We start from the raw sequence: 17,141 nt of genomic DNA on the forward strand, positions 1-17,141 counted from the left end.
AAAGGCTTCAGCAAGAGGTGCGCCACATAGACAGTTACATATTTGGCTGGCTACCATATTTAGCCTAGACTTTGTTTTATTCTATTTGAATGTTTGAAGACACATTGTGTGAGCTGTTATGTCAAACTGATTATTATAGTAGACAACACTATACAACTGCGGACATCCGCTGCTGAACAGAAAACACGAGGCTGATTGCTAATTAATAATTCATCTTAATTAAAATGTGTTCACTGCAGCAGGTCTTGACTTCAGATCCAGCGCAGCTTATCTGAAATGGCTGAACCACATATTTGACATATTTTGTTTAATCTGTTGCTGAACCAGCAGTTACATCATGGACACTTGTCAGCTTCTGCTTCAAGTTTAATTTAGTTCAATTAACCCTCTGGCTTTGTTCAAAATCACTATCCACTCAGTCTGTTTTTTTTGGCCACGAACAGACTGAGGATGTAATTTTTTAGATTTTTTATGTTCTTTGCTACTTTTACTGCATAAAGTCTTTAACTAACATCAGTTCTTATCATAAGTATAAAATATCCATTCCTTTTTAATTTTTTAACCCTTCAAATGCCAGTTTGTTTGCACAATGCACTTGTTGGAAAACAACCTCAAAAATGACCACTTTCTGTATTCTCAGTGCTACTGGTTTTTCTTGTATTATCAATAGCACAGTCTGAGATATGTAACTGATTAACAACAACACTGATTATTATGCATTGTTATTTTTGTGCAGGGAAAGCAAAATAGATAAAACTCCCACTCAACGTGTTTGTGGCCAAAAATGGCCACCTCCTGTTTGCATTCCCAAAATGCTATAAAATTAATATATATTAAAAGATTTTTCCACTTTCACCAACTAGATTTTTTAAATTTGCATCAGTCCTGGTCATGAAAACCAAAATTTCATTCAAATTCAGAATTTTAACCCTTTAAATGCCTGTTAGATCACATAATGCTAATGATTTATAAGGGAGAAAAGCATAAAATCACTTTTTTTAACCAAATAATACATGCTACCTGATATATTTTTTAACCATCCACGCAGCTAAATGTATGTCAATAATTAGCAGTATCATTAATTTTTATGCATCATTACTTTTTTGTACAGTGACAAAAAAACATAAAAACTCCCACTTAGCATGTTCGTGGACAAAAATGGCCATCTCCTGTTTTTACAAAATGCTATAAAAAATACCACATATTAAGATTATTTTCTACTTTCAACAGTTAATTTTTTTTTTATTAGAATCGGTCCTGACCATGAAATCCCAAATTTCATTCAATTTCAGAATTTTAACCCTTTAAATTTGATTTGAAAAATAAAGCTGCAGCATTTATTTTTATAGAGAACAACAGCTGCATGTGTGTGTGTGTGTGTGTGTGTGTCTGTGTGTGTGTGTGTGAGAGAGAGTGTGTGTGTGTGAGAGAGAGAGAGAGAGAACGTTAAATAGTGTGTTTCAATAAGTGTGTGTGTGTGTGTGTGTGCATGCTCAAGGGCGGCAGATTGTGCAAACCACAGTAGAGTGGTCCTTGCAGACACACTTTCCACAGCTGGAGCAAGTGGTTGCCGTTCTTCTCCTGTAGGTACACAGTTCGCACCTTTTCCTCGTTTTGCTGGCGGGCCGTGGGTCACGCTCTGATTCAGACTGCTGTATCCCGGCAACAATGGCAGCAGTGGCTGTTGAGCGTGGGGGTCAAGGCCGTCTTGCAATTGCTGGGGTCACCAGCATGTGCCCCAGCTCTTCCAGGAACACCCTCCGTTGGTAGGTTTTAGAGGACTCCCACTCAGGATGGACTGATTTCTGATCTGAGGAGTTCCTCTGCCAAGGCGAACGAAGTAAAGAAGTTGTCACATGTGACAGTGTGTCCTTGGAGCCCCTCTGTCAGTTGGAGTGTGACCCTCATTCCCTGGTTAACTTCCCGGGAGCTACCGGGGGGTTTTCCTGTGTAAATCTGCATCCTCCAGGCATAGGAGGTTGCCACATCACAGGTGACCCACATTTTAATGCCGTACTTTGCAGGCTTGTTGGGCATATATTGTCGAAATCCACAACGACCTTTGAATGCAACAAGCTGCTCGTCGACACACACATCAACCCCTGGATTGAACAAGAGGGGGAGGCGAGCCACCCACTTTTCCCACAGAATGCGAAATGCGGCGAGCTTATCGTCCCTGAAGCGTCCCGGGCGGGTGAGCAAAGCGGATGTTAGAGCTGATCTGAGCATAGCGGTAGAGGGGCATCGTAGCACAAAATATGGCCCGTCCTGTCTTGTCACCCCACATGCCACGTGTTGCTTCATGTCTTGAGCGGTAGACGCCAGCCAGAATCAGAATCCTGATGTAGGCTCTCATCTCCACTTCATCCACATCCCTCCAATCCTCACACCTTCGCCTCCCATGCAGGTTTGTGTGGGTACACAGCAGCTGAATGATCTCCGCTGTTATAAACAGGTCAAAGGCAGACCTCAGGCTGCTGATGCGGGCAACTGCATACAGGGTGGACCCTGGGGTGATACCAGTGGGTACTGGATTGTAGTGCAGGGTCTCTTTAGCAGTGGGAAACCACATAATTTTCCCATCACGAGACATCCACTCAGCCGCCAGCTCCTCTGTCTCTGCCACTGCTTCTACTGTCTCTGCCATTAGCTGCTCGGCCTCCACCACTGTGTCTGTATTGTCCTCACCCCCTGAGGAAGAGGAATCAGGCGCTGGCCGGTACTCCTCATCATCAGTGGTGATGCTGCCATCCTCTGAGGAGGGTGTCCCCTCATCTTCAGGAGAGGATGTGTTCTCATCTTGGGTAGAAGATGTCTCTTCTTCAACTGCAGAGGATTTCTTCCCATCTTCGCTCTCCGATTGCATCACATAGTCACGTGCTTGAAGCAGTGAATATGACCTTCTTGCCATCTTGCCAGAGAAAACATGACCTGGGAGCTGTTAGGCTTACTTATAGCATTAGTATTGACTGCACCTGCATAAACACCAGGACAGATTTATAAACAGTGCCAGAGTTTGTTTTTGTTTCCCCTGTAGCTGCATCTTTGACCTCTGCAAGATGTCCTGTGATTTTTTTTTTTTTGGAGAGTAGATATTTAGATGTGTAAGGGCTATTGTGTAGTTGTGTGTGGCATTTTTGTAATGAAAAAAAACAAAGCCACAGGTGCTTTCAACATGTGCACCAAGCCAAGTTTTCCTGGGAAACTCAAAGCTCAATAGCCTGCATCAACAGAAATTCACTGCAACTATACAATACATATTTGTGCTGCAATTTCACACACAGGAACAATTCTTTTCATGCACAAACACAAATCATTATCTGACATCCTTAAGATCACAATTATGTCAAAATTGTGTCATTCATTCGCTCCATTGGCATGCAGTAAGCCATCATACGCCCCTATTGGAAACGAAGAATATTACATGAAATTGCTCCCATGGCCAAAAATGGACAAATGACACAATCTGGTAGAAAACATTAAAAACTACAATTTTCAAGTGTTGAGTTTAGAATGAAAGCAATTTTACCTAAATTGTATGATTTAATACTGTGAATAACAAGGAATTAAAAAATGTAGTTTTCATGGGTTTCAATTGGTCAGAAGCGGCCATGATGGAGCCAAGTTGTACAATTGGATGTATACAGTATATTATTGATATATTTAAAGAGATGAAATTGAAAATTAAAAAATCTGAAAAAAATCCAGACCCTTGGGAAATTTCATTCCATATGCATTAACACAGCTAAAATGGTCAAAAAAAGGAAAGTGAACTGGACACAAATTGCCACCATGGAGCCCAGAGGGTTAATTTTTTTTATTTATAATAGCGCCAGATCACAACAAAAGCCACCCTTTCCATATAGAGCAGGTCTAGACCGCACTCTTTATAATATTATTTACAGAGACCCAGCAGTTCCCACCGTGAGGGGAAAAACTTCCTTTTAACAGGCAGAAACCTTGAACAGAATAATTAATAATAATAAACAATAAATAAAAATAAGAACAAAAAATACCATTATATTAAGATTAATCTAATTTAGCGAAATTATGGAGAATAAATCGATCCAGTATGTTTCAATATTTAAAAATGAGTGAAGGAAATTATTGCAAAACCTGTTTTATAATAAATAATATTGAAAAAAATAAAAAAAATAAGTAAAAGAATACTGTAAATACCGTCGTTACATGACGAAATTACGTTAAGATTCTATGGTTGCTATGGATTCCACAGGCTATATAAAGCAGCGGAGCTCATCGTCGTCACCATTTCACTGTTGAACTTGGAGAGAGACGCATCAGGCAAAGACTTGAAAAGTGATTTGGAAACACAAACAAAAACAGAAGCAGAAAAACTCTTTAAGAACCAGGCAGCAACTCACTGTGGTTATTTTACACCTTTCATATGGAAAAGGTAAGAATATGAATCCTTTAAAATAATTTTAAAATTTAAAAGTAGCTTGTTAGCTAACATTAACGTTAGCTTGTTAGCTAGCTTGTTAGCTAACAAGCTAATGTTAGCTAACGCGCGTTAGCTTGTTTGCTAGCTTCTTAGCTAACATTAGCTGATGAGAGTCGAAAGTTCAAATTTAATGAAAATAATTGTCAGATTTCAGTGTAAATAATTAAAATTACGCATAAAGAAAAGAGTAAAATCTTTCAAATCCTTTAAAAGTATTTACGAGTCATTTTATTAGATGCTGTATGTATCTTTTGAAGCTAGAAAATCGGAGTTCAGAATTTAGTACAGAAATTAACTATTTGCCAACTAAATAACTAGTTAGCTATAGTTATTTCACTTTCGCTAGACCTGAAATAACTGAAAGTTGACAAGATGGAAATAATTATTGAAATGAATTAACTTAACAAGGGAACTGACTTCTGTAAACACCATTTGAAGCAAAAAAAAAGTAAGGAGGAGTAAGGAGTTGAGACTGTTAATAGACAGTATGTTATCATATATTTATAGAATATGTGCTTTGTAGTGGTGAGGACCAAAGGCAGTTGTTAAGAGTAGAGCCTTTAAACACCTCAAAGTCCTGAGAGCATTTATGTACATAATCTTGACTAATCAAATATCTGAATACATCATTTCCAGGTAAATGATATTCAATCTGTATTTCTGCAACAAATGCTCCAGATAATGTAGAGATCATTCGTATGGAGATCTGCTTTGTTTCAGAGTTTTAAAAGTTAAAAGGGGTCAATGTTAAGGGAAATACCTTTTTAATCTGTGTGGTCAAAATCATCGTTTGTAGAATGAATTGTTCATTTTAATGTGACAGCAGATATTGTCTTAATTTAGAGTAATCCAAAAAACGATATGGAAAAAAAAACTTTAGGGTTTAAAATGAAATGTAGGAAATCACTATCTGAGGAATCAGACTAGACAAAGTGAGGGAGTGTGGTACACCACTAAAGTAACATACAAATTCCAACGCCATGATATTAGTTACTGCTCTGTTCTATATTGTTGATGAGTTCAGTTTGACACCAAACATAGATTTGTCCACCTCTGCTGCATCAGTCTGAAAGAGATTTAACTGAACAAAGTTGACTTAATTCCTTATTGTTTTATTCCCCGCTCTCCATATCTCTAACAGGAAAAGGACAAGCGGGAGCGGGAGAGCAGCCCTGGAGCCCTCGAGGAGCCTGCAGGAAAAAAGTCCTGCTCCGAGAGGAGCTCCAGCCCCCAGCCTTCCTCCTCTGGCTCACAGGTGACCCCTGTGCAGCCAGAGAGGAGCTCCAGCCCCCACCTGTCCACCTCTGGTCCACCGGGTGGAGGACTGCAGGCCCTTGCCCAGCAGCAGGTGAGTAGTCCACCCCAAACACTCCTCTATCCCTATCTTAGTAGGCGTTTTGAGAGCACAGCATTTAACAGTAAAAGAAAATGTAAGTGACTTGTGAATGGTGTGCTGACCTCCATGATCTCCCTCAACCCAGGTGACCCCTGTGCAGCCAGAGAGGAGCCCCCAGCCGTCCTCTTCTGGGTCACAGCGGGCAGGACTGCAGTCCCTTGCCCAGCAGCGGGTGAGTAGTCCACCCCAAACACTGATACCAGACTTGTGAGTGGTCGTGGAGTTTCTGTCGGCCTCCACGGTCACCCTCAACCCAAATGTCTTGTCTCATTCTTCTGACCCGTTTGTTCCGATTTCTCCTCCGTCCATCTCTCTAACAGGCTCGGGAACGGAGGCGGCGGTGGAGGCAGAGGCAGCAGGAGGCCAGACGCAGCCGACTGCGTGACGGGTACTTCGACGTCCAGGTCGTGTTCAGCGGACCCAGGCCCTCCGTCCGCATGCCCCGTTGGGTCCCACCCGCCACTGCCCAGGAGGTAATGGCCGAGGTTTTGGCGTGGTGGGACGACTCTCCACTCAGCCCGGAGATGTAAGTATGACCCCTCACAGGTAAAGGGGCCGGGCTGAGCAGGTAGAGTATAATTAGTGGCAATTCCACCGCCGCTCACACTTATTGTAAATAGTTCTTTCTTTTTTTTTTCCTACTGTCAAAAAAACAAACAAAAAAACCCAAAAAAAACCTTTAGTGATAAGATTATTATATTAAGTGATAAATTAAGGTTATAGTTAAGTAGTATTAAGTTAAGGATATAGATAAGTGTTGATAAGACTTTAAATTCTTTTCTCTTTTCTTCTTTTAAAAACAAACAAAAAATGTGCGTAGTTGATAGTGTATTGATAAGTTTAGAGTGTATGTTAGTCATTTTTTTCTTTGATTTATTTTATTTAAATAAGTTTATTGTAAGATTATAAAAGAAGCAAAGGGCTTTAAGAGGGTCTCAAGGAAATGTTCCATTCAAATCCTTTTTTCCTTCTGTGTTTAGTTTTAATGAGTCAGAACAAGAGAAAGAAAATTTGAATCTGTTTTCATTATTTGGCTATTTTATTCATTCATATCTCAGTATATTAACTGACGAGCAGTTGAATTGAGCTGCTAGATTTGATCGACCAGTATTAGATTTGTTGTTAAATGTGTCTCTTAATATATCATAACATTGCAGTCACAGCAGGAAGCATATATTTGTCTGGAACATTTCCAAAGGGTTAGGGTTAGTGAGGGTGAGACCCTCTTAAAGTCCTTCACTTCTGTTGCTTTGTGGATATTCAAAGTTGATTAAAGAAATAATTAATATTTAAAATTGAACAAAAAATCCACAAAAGGATCCACTGTACATATATAATGGTCAGTCCTCTGACTCTCTTTTGGGTTAGGGTTATAACTAAATAGCGATAAGGTAAGGACATAGATAAGTAGAGCTGCAAAGTTTAGTCGATTAATCAATGAGTCGATCACCAGAAAATTGATTGGTAACTATTCATATTACTGATTCATTCAAATCTGATTATCTTTGAGTTTTTGACTGTTAGATGGAAAAAACAAAACATTTGAAGACGTCAGTTTGGACTCTGGAAAAATGTGAAGATCATTTTTCACTATTTTCTGGCATTTGATAGACCAAACGATTAATCGATTAATCAAGGAAATAATTGGCAGATTTATTGATGATGAAAATAATAAGTTGCAGCCCTTTTCAGATGAGTAATGATTAGTTTAGGCTGTAGATAAGTGATAAGTTTAGGATATAGATAAGTAGTGATAAGGCTTTCAAATCTTTTCTCATTTCTTTTTTAAAAACAAACAAAAAAAAATTGTGTCGTTGAAGTATTGATAAGTTTAGGATGTGTGTTAGGATTTAGATAAGTAACTTTTGTTTTTCTTTTAACCTTTATTTAAATAAGTAAATTTTAAAACTGTAAAAGCAGTAAAGGGCTTTAAGAGGGTCTCAAGGAAATGTTCCATTCAAATCCTTTTCTAAATCTGTGTTCAGGTTATTATAATGACTCAAGAACAGGAGAAGAAATGTTCTTCTATATTCATTATTTATAATGTCTAATTGATTTATTTACATCTCAGTCTGTGAACTGATGTGCAGTTAAAGCTAATTGTAATTTACGGACCAGTTTTAGATTGTTATTGTTTGTTATATTTGGATGGAACATTTCCAAAGGGTTAGGGTTAGGGAGGGTGAGACCCTCTTAAAGCCCTTTACTTCTTTTACGTTTGTGACTATTTGAAAGTTATTAAAAACACATTTTAAATTCTACAAATCTTTTAAAGGAGAGGATCCACTGTATATAAGTAATGGTTATTAAATGATTAATATTTAAAATTCGACCAGACATCCACAAAAGCATCCACTGTAAGGACATAGATAAGTAGAGCTGCAAAGTTTAGTCGATTAATCAATGAGTCAATCGCCAGAAAACGAATTGGCAACTATTTTTATATTTATGTAACATAAAAATATTATTATTATATATTTGATCAATCGTTCAAATAATTTTCAAAATAAAAAAGATTCCCTGGTTCCAGCTTCTGGAATGAGAGGATTTGCAGCTCTTCTCTGTTTCCTATCACTGTAAACTGAGTATGTTTGAGTTTCGGACTGTTAGATGGACAAAACGAGACATTTGAAGGCGTCACTTTTGAAAACCATTTTTTTTTTGGCCATTTTTCACTGTTTTCTGGCATTTTATGGACCAAACGATTAATCGATTAATCAAGGAAATAATTGGCAGATTTATTGAGATGAAAATGATTTGTTAGTTGCAGCCCTTTAGATAAGTAATGATTAGTTTAAACAATAGTGATAACTGATAATAGATGTGATAAGTGTAAGATATAGATAAGTATTGATCACAATCAGAAATACTTTATTGATCCCTGGGGGGAAATTGTACAAATAGACAGAGGTCCACCTGCCGTTACCCGGATTCGAACCGGGGTTGCTGCGGCCACAACGCAGAGTACTAACCACTATACGATCACGGCTGGCCATAGTCACGCTTGATAAGGCTTTCAAATCTTATGTCATTTCTTTTTTTAAAAACAAACAATAAAATTGTCTGTTGTTGAAGTATTGATAAGTTTAGGATGTATGTTAGGATTTAGATAAGTAACAGTTTCTTTTTCAAACTTTATTTGAATAAGTAAATTGTGAAATTATAAATAGTAAAGGGCTTCAAGGGGGTCTCGAGGAAATGTTCCATTCACATCCTTTTTTCCTTCTGTGTTTAGTTTTAATGAGTCAAGAACAAGAGAAAGAAAATATTAATCTGTTATCATTATTTGGCTATTTTACTAATTAATATCTCAGTATATTAACTGAGCAGTTGAATTGAGCTGCAAGATTTGATCGACCAGTGTTAGATTTCCTGTTAAATGAATGTCTTTATTATATCAATGCAGTCTGAACAGCAGGAAGCATGTATTTGTCTGGAACATTTCCAAAGGGTTAGGGTTAGTGAGGGTGAGACCCTCTTAAAGCCCTTTACTTCTGTTGCTTTGTGGATACTAAAAGTTGATTAAAGCAATAATTGATATTTAAAATTGAACAGAATATCCACACAAGGATCCACTGTACATAAGAAATAGTTAGTCCTCTGACTCTCTTTTGGGTTAGGGTTATAGTTGAGTAGCAATAAGTTAAGGACATAGATAAGTAGAGCTGCAAAGTTTAGTCGATTAATCAATGAGTTGATCACCAGAAAATTAATTGGCAACAATTCATATTACTGATTAATTCAAATCTGAATATCTTTGAGTTTTGGACTTGTGAAGACCATTTTTCACTGTTTTCTGGCATTTTATAGACCAAATGATGATTAATCGATTAATCAAGGAAATAATTGGCAGATTTATTGATGATGAAAATGATTAGGTAGTTGCAGCCCTTTGGATAAGTAAAGATTAGTTTAGGATACAGTGTTAAGCGATAACAGATGTGATTGTACTTACTTAAGTAATTATAAGGCTTTTCTTCTTTTAACAACTGCTTTAAAACTAGAGCGCAGGTGACGTATTGATATGTGTAGTATATATGTTTGGATTTAGATAAATGAAGATAGGTCGATATTTAAATAAGTAAATTGTATAAGAAGGAAAGGGCTTTAAGAGGGTCTCAAGGAAATGTTCCATTCAAATCCTTTTCTAAATCTGTGTTCAGGTTATTATAATGACTCAAGAACAGGAGAAGAAATGTTCTTCTATACTCATTATTTATAATGTCTAATTGATTTATTTACATCTCAGTCTGTGAACTGATGTAGAAGTTAACGCTAATTGTAATTTATGGACCAGTTTTAGATTGTTATTGCTTGTTATATTTGGATGGAACATTTCCAAAGGGTTAGGGTTAGGGAGGGTGAGACCCTCTTAAAGCCCTTTACTTCTTTTACGTTTGTGACTATTTAAAATCTACTAATATCTACCAAAAGAAAGGATCCACTGTACATAAGTAATGGTTAGTCTTCCAACTCTCTTTTGGGTCAAAATCTTAAAGTGCACTAAATGCGTATTAATCTGAAGCTGAAAATAATCCCCACAAATGCTCCATTCACTGTTGTTTGAGTGATGTTTGTTCAAAACTACAGAGCACAGCTGTTTCAGGAGATCACTGAGCCCGTTTTTCAAAATAAAACTACATATTTGTGACTCATTTATAAAGATGTATTCTTCAGTAGGAACCAATGGGTTTGGGTTTGAGTGCCATATACAGAGCAGAGAAGTCAGACAGTACTGAGAGACGCACTAATGCATTGTTGGTGTGGGTCTTTTATTCAGATTTGTTTACAATAAGACAAATACATAATATCAGCAGGCTCATCCTTTAAAATATACAACAAAGAGTTTAAATGAAGGAAAGGGCTTCAAGAGGGTCTTTTGGCCATGTTCCTTTCAAATCCTGTTTAATTAGGATTAATGTCATTATCAATGTCTAATTGATTTGTTCCAACTCAGTATATTATATGTATAAATGTTGTATAACAACAGCAAACATATATTTGGATGGAACATTGTCAAAGGGTTCGTGTTAGGGAGGGTGAGACCCTCCTCAAGCTCTTTCCTTCTGTCACTGAGGCCCTGTTTAGACCTGCGTCCTGGGTGATCCGATCACAAGTGGACAGCTCCAAGTACGTCTGTGCACACCTGGCATTAACATGCGTCTCCAGTGACCACTTGTGATCGGATCTCACTTCCGTTGTTGTTTTAACTTGAATTTGATGAATTTACTGTTTATCAGACCACAAAACAAGCGGCCCAGACCACTTCCGAATGTGGTCTGAGCGATCTGATCTCAATGCGTCCTTGTTGCATTTACACCTGGTATTAGAGCTGTCCACTTGCGATCGGATCACCTAGGACGCATGTTTAATACCAGGTCTGAACAGGGCCTGAGTCATTAGAAGGAGTTCACCAGCAGAGCACACAGTTCAGATGCTTTAGTGGTTTAAACAGGTCAGTAATGGGAGCTGCTGGGGACGTCTCCACTCCACCACACCCTTCAACAAAAAGATTGATTTAAAACATCTTCCAGAAACAAAAAAAAAAACACCATTATGTAAACAGGGGAAGTCATGAGCCTCCAAATCTTTATTTTTCTTCTTTTAATTTTTTCAAAAATAAAACAAATACAATGTTGACACTATAACAGAAGAAAAGGACTTCAGGAGGGTCTACTGGCAATATTTCAGTCCAACTGGTTTTCCTACACTGCCTAAGTTAATCAATAAGTTCCCATTCTGCACCACATTGGATTTGTATGTGATGCAATGACTCATTTCAGCCACTAGAGGTCAGCAGTGCACAGGTCTAAAGTGTTGGTCTGATCTGAATGTATTCATGTCACAGTCTGCACTCAGCTTGTCAAAGTCTGAGCCAATCTTTCATTTCTAGCTGTTTTTAGTAGTGAATGTCATCTGGATACTGAGCCATAGAACAGAATAAGAGGCTGAACAAGAAGCTCCAAGCATCGTCAGTCCCAGTCATTGTCACTGGTCACCAGTGGGAATGCTCATTAGGATAGAAAGGTGCATTTAGGGAATCATTCATAGACAGTAGTTCAGACAATGTAAACAAACCAAACAGGAAGCCAGTCATCACAACATTGCTCCATAGTTCCACCAGTGATCAGAGACTCCACAGGGTTCCTGTTATGGAGCTTGTATGACCACTTCAAAAAACTGTGCACTCCTGATCTCTTGTGGCTGAAACTTGTAGAACACACTTTGATTGAGCTGCTTTGCTCCCAGCTATTTCATACTGGTTCATAAGTATCAGATATGAACAGCTGGATCAAATAAACGTTGAGGTCCACACCTGTTAACATTTATTGTGAACAACAGGAAGTTTATATTTGGATGGAACATTTCCAAAGGGTTAGGGTTTGGGGGGGTGAGACCCTCTTGAAGCCTTTTACTTCTGTTACTGAGTAGAGAGGATGTTCAAAATGAATGCAGAATAAAGAGTAATGATATGAGCATTTGCAGCACGTGTCAGTGGTATTAGTGACATTACTAACATTAATAACAACTAATAGCTGGACTAGTAGTTGCACTAAGCACAATTACCAGTATAAATGAGATCTCCTGTCTTGGTAAATGTAATCTTCCATTATGATATAAAATATCCAGATGGGAATGCTGGCTTTTGGATAATCCTGTAAATGAATGAACTGACAGTAGTTTAATTATTTTAATGCTGGAGTCTGTCTCTCCGTGTATATGTTCATATTGCCTGATCATAGTACCAACTCATTTAACGTGACTGAGTCCTTTTGAGCAGGAAAAATACATTCAAGTCAAATAATACAGTGAAAGAAGGAAAAGTCTTTTAGAAATGTTCCATTCAAATCCTTCTTTTTCTGTCAGAAGCTAGAGGGCAGCGTTAGATGGCTTGTTAAATGAGTGTCTTTTCATATCATTCCATTATATTCTGCACAACAGGTCAGGGAGGGTTAGACCCTCCTCATGACCTTTCTGTTACTGAGTCATGAGGACGAGTTCACCAGCGCAGAGCGGACAGTTTAGATGGTTTAGTGGTTTAAACAGGCCCTCTACATGGCCAAAATGATGTGGACCCTCACTCTAGTTTGTGGGTTCAGTCACCTCAGTCACACACACTGCTGATCAGCGATGTAGCCATCTAATATATGTGCTTGCATGGTAGTAACACAAGTGGCAGCTTTCTTTGCAGTAATAGTAGCAGTAGTAGCTGTAACATGTCAGTGTTAGTAGCAGTGGTAATAACAATAGAAGCCATGAAGGCAGCAGTAGAAGCTGGAGGCCTTGTTATAATGGATCATAACAGAGGGAAAGCACTTTAGGAGGCTCTGCTGGTTAAACTCCAGTCCAGCTGCTTTTCCCTGTTGCTGCATATATTAACTTAATGACTGGAAAATGTGGAAAAACATTTTGGAATGTTGTCATTTTCCAGTGTTTCATCAAATGTGAACTGTTCTTCTTCTCTTTCTTCTCAACAAGGAGGAGTGAACAAAACATTGAGGAAGCTCTTCATGTTTGGCCGGTGCTGATCGTCACAATGACACTCAGCTGACACTACTTAACGTGAACTCTGTGAATAACTTGATGACAGGCCAAAATGAAACAAGCTGCAGTTGCATTTGTATCCTCACAATAATTGAAACTTAGTTTTGAACCAGGACCTCCAGTATTTGGATCAATGAAAAATAAGGTGTGCCAAATGTACTATATGAACTATATGACATATAATTAACAGAGCATCTTTATAAAGTAATGCAGAAAGTATCAAGAGTAGTGATGCGAGCGGTCGCAGCGGTGAGATCAGCAGCAGTTGTGTCAGTAGTATCGGTGACATTTCAGCTGTAGCAGTAAAGTTAAAGAATCAAATACTTTAAACTTCATTGTCCACCGACGTGGAACATTGTCTTCGGCTCATCTAGCACTTCATTAAAACATCCAAACACAGCACGTAACAACACAGGCAGCGTGAGTGTTCCCTCCTCTGCTCGGTTCGCTCGCTCTCTCTTTTCTCGTCCCCTTTCAGGAAGAAGCCGAGCAGAGTGGAGGTCGTCGTGAGAGGAGCTTCACCTGGGCTGCTGGGCTGACATGGGTGCAGAAATGGAAAGGGGGCGTTTTACCACTCCGAGTCTTGTGTAAATATGGAAATCTTTGGTTTACGAACCTTGAAAGTGCTTGAGAAGTGCTTGAATTTTCCTCTTACAAAGCTGTACGAGCCCTGTTTAAAGCTGGCCTGCTCAGTCCCTCTGTCTCTCTCTCAGCTCCTGCATGGTCCCCTTTCTTTGTTTTTGTTTGTTTGCTTTGTTAGTTGTCAGCATTCAACATCCTTCATCACTGAGGTTTCTGTAACTCCGTCAGCTGGGCCTCAGAAGCTACCTGCCCGGAGACATCTGCACCCAAAGCCTTCATTTCTCCCCCAAGCCCCCTCTTCTGTCTCCTGTTCAACAGTTCCCAGCACTGCACCTCTCTCCATTCACAGTAGAAGTCCTAGTTACAGTAGTAATGTAGCTGAAGCTGTTGGAGCAACAGGTGCAAGTGTTGACAAGCTGCTCTTTAAATGGAATCAAACAGAGAAATAATGTAATTCACAAGTCTTCATTATTTTGCCTTTTAATCACCTTAAATAATAAAATGTATTGAAGAAACTTCAAATCCTTCTGCATCTTTGTGTTGTTGCATATATATTTACTTCTAGTGATATACTGTACTGTAAATACACACAAATGGATGACAACTTAATCACTTCTTGGTTTCCTATAATGTCCGAGAAAAGAACTGATAAACTCAATTCTGTGAAAAGTACTTTGAAAAGATTTTGTAATTTGGTCTTAATTGTAGGTGAAATGCAGACGTGTGTGTGTTTGTAAAGACAACAGAGAGGGATTATACATTATGCATTGCCAACTCTTTACATAATATAAATGCATTTTTACATTTGATTTCTTCTTAAAAGATTTAAATAAAGGTTTCAAATCTTTTCCAGAAACTTTTGCATGCATATACTGTAGATTTAGCTCAAATTAAATAAATGAATAATGATGCCAATAATTGATAAATCAATACAAGCAGATTTATAGCAATAAAATGAATCAACAGTGAGGTAAAGGGAAAATAGTGGAACAGATCCATTTAGACCATGGTATGTTTTAACCGTTTGTTACAGAAACAGGTCACAAGTTCTACATAGAGATATAAAGTAATGGTAATAATATTCATTTATGATGCCCTTTAGCCTTTAATAATTGATTATAATTGAATAATAATTCATTATTATGCAGCTGAGTGACCATAACGCATCATGACTGTTCTGAAAATGAAAGCACTTTAGTAAGTCTTCCTCGGGATGTGCTGCGGACAGTAAAGTCTGCTCTTAATAATCAGGAACAACAACGGCACAGAACCGACTGCAGGCACGCCAAAGGTAGTTACAAGAAATGACCAGCAGGTGTCGCACTGCGTGAACCTCCTCACCTAAAGGTCTGTACACTCAATGTAATTCTGCAGATTCATCTTATCTGATACGGTCTTGTCAAAAAGAACCTCATAGTTGTCATGTCTACTCAAGCAGACTGACTACATTTGTACTTTGCCACATTGCTGAGTAAGAAATAAAGCATTGGACCCTTACAGCCCATATATTTTCGTTTAACACAATTATGTATGTAGCTGCTATCCATCCATACCTGACCTGATGTGATTTTGAAATTCAGCAAAGAAATAATATCTAGATATGTGTATAAAATAAAATGGAGTATCTGTATGTTGGACACCCATATTCAAACAGTATTTTAATTCATTCAAAAGTGAACATCAACACGAAAACACTGAGCATCAAACAGGTTTTTCAAATAAAGACCTGTAAATGGAAAACCTGTTGAAAATGACTGAGGCCAGACCAAACAGACCAAAGAGTGAGCCCATGTAAACACTCACACTGCATCATGCACGCTCGTCTGGAGCCTGACAAGTGGTGAGGGGACATCAACAAGACCAAACACATATACAGTGCATCCGGAAAGTATTCACAGCGCTTCACTTTTTCCACATTTTGTTATGTTGCAGCCTTATACCAAAATGGATTAAATTCATTTTTTTCCTCAAAATTCTACACACAACACCCCATAATGACAACGTGAAAAAAGTTTATTTGAGATTTTTGCAAATTTATTAAAAATAAAAAACCTGAGAAATCACATGTACATAAGTATTCACAGCCTTTGCTCAATACTTTGTTGATGCACCTTTGGCAGCAATTACAGCCTCAAGTCTTTTTGAATATGATGCCACAAGCTTGGCACACCTATCTTTGGGCAGTTTCACCCATTCCTCTTTGCAGCACCTCTCAAGCTCCATCAGGTTGGATGGGAAGCGTCGGTGCACAGCCATTTTCAGATCTCTCCAGAGATGTTCAATCGGATTCAAGTCTGGGCTCTGGCTGGGCCACTCAAGGACATTCACAGAGTTGTCCTGAAGCCACTCCTTTGATATCTTGGCTGTGTGCTTAGGGTCGTTGTCCTGCTGAAAGATAAACCGTCGCCCCAGTCTGAAGTCAAGAGCGCTCTGGAGCAGGTTTTCATCCAGGATGTCTCTGTACTTTGCTGCATTCATCTTTCCCTCTATCCTGACTAGTCTCCCAGTTCCTGCCGCTGAAAAACATCCCCACAGCATGATGCTGCCACCACCATGCTTCACTGTAGGGATGGTATTGGCCTGGTGATGAGCGGTGCCTGGTTTCCTCCAAACGTGACGCCTGGCATTCACACCAAAGAGTTCAATCTTTGTCTCATCAGACCAGAGAATTTTGTTTCTCATGGTCTGAGAGTCCTTCGGGTGCCTTTTGGCAAACTCCAGGCGGGCTGCTATGTGCCTTTTACTAAGGAGTGGCTTCCGTCTGGCCACTCTACCATACAGGCCTGATTGGTGGATTGCTGCAGAGATGGTTGTCCTTCTGGAAGGTTCTCCTCTCTCCACAGAGGAACTCTGGAGCTCTGACAGAGTGACCATCGGGTTCTTGGTCACCTCCCTGACTAAGGCCCTTCTCCCCCGATTACTCAGTTTAGATGGCCGGCCAGCTCTAGGAAGAGTCCTGGTGGTTCCGAACTTCTTCCACTTACGGATGATGGAGGCCACTGTGCTCATTGGGACCTTCAAAGCAGCAGAAATTTTTCTGTAACCTTCCCCAGATTTGTGCCTCGAGACAATCCTGTCTCGGAGGTCTACAGACAATTCCTTTGACTTCATGCTTGGTTTGTGCTCTGACATGCACTGTCAACTGTGGGACCTTAT

General features: G+C 39.0%; 1 pseudogene; it reads right to left on the minus strand.

Annotated features, from left to right (window-relative positions):
* Positions 1–1,788: 1,788 nt before the first annotated feature.
* LOC139307146 (piggyBac transposable element-derived protein 4-like) lies at positions 1,789–2,866 on the minus strand (annotated as a pseudogene).
* Between the last annotated feature and the right edge of the window lie 14,275 nt (positions 2,867–17,141).

This window comes from Enoplosus armatus, assembly GCF_043641665.1.
Source record: "Enoplosus armatus isolate fEnoArm2 chromosome 20 unlocalized genomic scaffold, fEnoArm2.hap1 SUPER_20_unloc_1, whole genome shotgun sequence".
Classification (NCBI taxonomy): domain Eukaryota; kingdom Metazoa; phylum Chordata; class Actinopteri; order Centrarchiformes; family Enoplosidae; genus Enoplosus; species Enoplosus armatus.